Here is a 3,703-nt window from a genome sequence, read left to right on the forward strand (position 1 = left end):
TACTTATTACTAAATCATAATTTTTTAATGTCTATTACATTCTATTACATTCTATCAGAATTTATATTGATGTTATTTGGTTCTAACTATGTGGTATGCATTCTCTCAGAATTACTATAATTTGCTTTATTATTTGTCATATAAAAGCATTCTCATAAAATTGTATTCTTACATAATTCGATTTCATGACAGTTACTATCATAAAATGTATGAAGGGAACATGATGATCAATGACCTCAAGGTTGGATGATGGTGTATGGGATGGAGATGAACAATGTTCATAGATCTTCCAAAAAGAATGCACTATTCATCGTTATATTCTGGGAAAATAATCGACAATAGAACCATAAGATATATTTATTAGTATATTCTGGTAGAATATTCAAGTAAAATAATCTACATATTGTGTTTGTTTTTATTAGTGAATATTTCATTATTGTAGAATAGTATATGAAGTTTTTTATTTTTTAAGAATGTTATCAAAATTTTAACTTGTATCCAAAAATTTGTTATTCTTCAAAAGGTTCATTCAATCAAAATATGTATTCTGTCAGAATATGTATTTTTTTATGATTCAAGAATATTGTTATTTTTCAATATACTCATAAATATATTCTATCAGAATATCTGAATTAAGAGGATTATCATCCCTAAAATCATATTTTTAAAATTAATAGAATCAATAATCCCTTAAAATATGCAACTTTCCTTTTTTAAATCTAGGTTAATTGACTAAAATACCCTTGAAATGATATTTATGAGATTATTCTTTTTTCTTTAATTTAATAATATAGGTAAATCAATTTCTTCAAATAACCAAAATCATTGATCCACATTAATCCCTACATCCACACAATATATATATATATATATGTATATATATATATATATATATATATATATATATATATATATATAGGTTTAGGTTCTATGGAAAACAAAAAAACCCTAAAAATCATAAAAATGCATAAAAAAATACTTAGAAATCACAAAACTTTTTTTTGAATTTTTTTATCAAAAAATCGCAGCTTTTAACATAAAATCGTTGAAAATTTTTTTGAAAAAAAAAATTTACAAAAAAAAAATGATTTTTTATATTTTTTTCAGCGAAATTGTCAAAAAGGCTGCGATTTTTTGATAAAAAATTTCAAAAAAAAGTTTTGTAATGTCTAGGTATTTTTTATGCATTTTTATGATTTTTAGGGTTTTTTTGTTTTCCAAATAACCTTTCCTATATATATATATACAGAGAGAGAGAGAGAGAGCTAGGTTCAAATGTTTCTAGCAACTATTGTGTGCCTAAATGCACCAATGAGAATTCAAGAAATAATAAATAATTAAATAAATCATTAAAGGATATTTTGGACTTTTTGTAATTTTAATTAAGGAAATCATTTAATTGAAATATTGCAATTAAGGAAATTAAGTTTTGATTTCTTTTTCTTTGACTATTTAGGCGTCGACCGTCTAAAATCTCTCGACTCGCACCTTCAGATCACAAAGAAGGCCGGAGAAAACGAAGCTCACAGGCGGCCATCATCGACCTTGTAGACAGATGCAGGTGAGTCTTCCAACCACCGTCTCCGATCAATACCATCACCCACCACCAAGCTACCATCGCCCCCATCGACCTTATACTGTTTGACTTTTTCTAGGTTTTCCGATTCAGATTTACAGAGAGAAAATGGTGAGAGCACCATGCTGCGAGAAGACAGGATTGAAGCGAGGACCATGGGCACAGGAAAAAGACGACCTTCTGATCGATTACATCAACAAAAACGGCCATGGAAGCTGGTGATCTCTCCCAAAACTCGCTGGTACGTATCTCGATCTTCGTTTTTTCTATCTTCACGATCGGAGTTCATACCATTTCTTTCTGTTGTTGATTTGTTGCGGATTTGATGTCCACCATGAAATCAACGCGATAAAGTTTAGGAAAATCTAGTACGGTTTTGATTCATAGTTAATGTGTTTCACACCAATTGCTCAGTTTGACTTTATATTCTTGGAATTTTGCTCTGTAATTCACAAATTAGATGCTGATCTTAAATGTGTTTCACACCAATTGCTCAGTTTGTAGTGGGACTGCTTCAGGGTAACCCCAGTAAACTAAATTCGAAAGTTTTGATATGTTTGACTTTTTTCTACTTCTTGTTACTTTTGGCTTCTTCATATTTGTCGGTTTTCGCTACTGAGTTAATTTGACTGGACTCTAATCTATAATGGGTTTAACCAAAAATTGGGATTGGAAGTTGGAACTGTGTAAAATCTAGTCAATTTGAAGTGGAATCACTTAAGGGTAAAAGCTCAAATCTTGAATTCTTGTAGTTCAAGAATGCTGATTTCTCTATTTCCATTGGTATTTACTTTTGTTGGTCTGTGGTTTTCTGTTTGTACTTTTTGCTTTACCAAATGAATGTTAACCTGAAAATTCTTTCAGAATGAGGGCAATATTCTTTTAGAATAAAGAGGGCTTTAGTTTGAAGAAGGATACTATTCTTTCAGAATGAAGAAGGAAAATATTCTTTACATGTAATCCTACAAATTGATCTGACCTAGACAACCAAAAAAGGCAGGGAAGCTTTAATTTTATTCTTTTACAATGATTGTTCTCTAAGAATGAACTCGAATTTTATTCTTTATTTTTTTTTCATATCAGAATGCAAACACAAGTGTATCACTACAAATTACTTGGCAATAGAAATGGCTTGAAGACCTGATGGGAAAGGCTTGAAGAATGAATTAAAGAATGACCACACTTATTGTTTAAGAATGTTGTTATTTTTTAAGAATTATACTTGTTATTCTTTTACAATGTTTGTTATTATTCAATGAATCACAATCATACAATGTAATTATTTGGTATATTATTAGTTCAAGAATCGATTTTGTGTATTCTTTCAGAATGTATTTACTACTTTATAGTTCACATTCTGTCATTCTGACAGAATAAAATCGAAAAATATATTTATTAGTTTATGGTTAAAATTCTATCATTCTGACAGAATAAAATCGGATTTTTAATTTTAAATTAATTTAAAATATTAAGATTTTTAAAAATAAAGGAATTAATTATCCCTAAAAATCCGAAAATTTCCTTTTTTAATATAGGTTAATTGACTAAAATGCCCTTATGCTCAAATTTGTGTGATTATATGGTACATGTTATCCTATTCTACTATCATAGACCCTCAGATCATGACCTTTGATTATATTCCATCCAATGGTCCAGATCTGTGCATTTTGGCACACAATAGTTACTAAAAACAAAATAACCTAACCATATATATATATATATATATATAGAGAGAGAGAGAGAGAGAGAGGTAGGTTCAAATGTTTTCTCACATCTATTGTATGCTAGAATGCACCAATAGGAATGTAGTATTAATTATACGTATATTACATGTTATTCATACTTATAACTCATTTTTATGGAAACTAATTAAATTCGTCATTAATGTCAACAATAATATTTTTTTCAGAATGAATTCATATCTAGAAGAATGAGAGTGTATTTCAGCAGAATGAGAGTGTATTCTAGTAGAATACACTCTCGTTCTTCATATTCCATGCAATTTTATTGTATTTTAAGTGAGTGAGTCATGAAACAAAATACGAACTCATATATAAAAACCTAGATGCGAATTCATTCTGAAAGAATGTTATTGCTGACACTAATGACGGATTTAATTAGTTTCCA

The 3,703-nt window shown here is 28.7% G+C and overlaps 1 long non-coding RNA gene across 1 annotated transcript; it reads left to right on the forward strand.

Moving 5' to 3' along the window:
- The first annotated feature begins 1,454 nt into the window (after positions 1 to 1,454).
- Positions 1,455 to 2,897, forward strand: LOC145138064 (uncharacterized). Its single transcript, XR_013721310.1, has 4 exons — positions 1,455 to 1,561; positions 1,656 to 1,817; positions 2,441 to 2,572; positions 2,660 to 2,897. It is a non-coding gene; the product is annotated as an uncharacterized LOC145138064 (long non-coding RNA).
- Positions 2,898 to 3,703: the final 806 nt, after the last annotated feature.

The sequence above is a fragment of the Lactuca virosa genome, chromosome 9 (genome assembly GCF_052849685.1).
Source record: "Lactuca virosa cultivar CGN04683 chromosome 9, Lactuca_virosa_CGN04683_v6, whole genome shotgun sequence".
NCBI classification, from domain to species: Eukaryota; Viridiplantae; Streptophyta; class Magnoliopsida; order Asterales; family Asteraceae; genus Lactuca; species Lactuca virosa.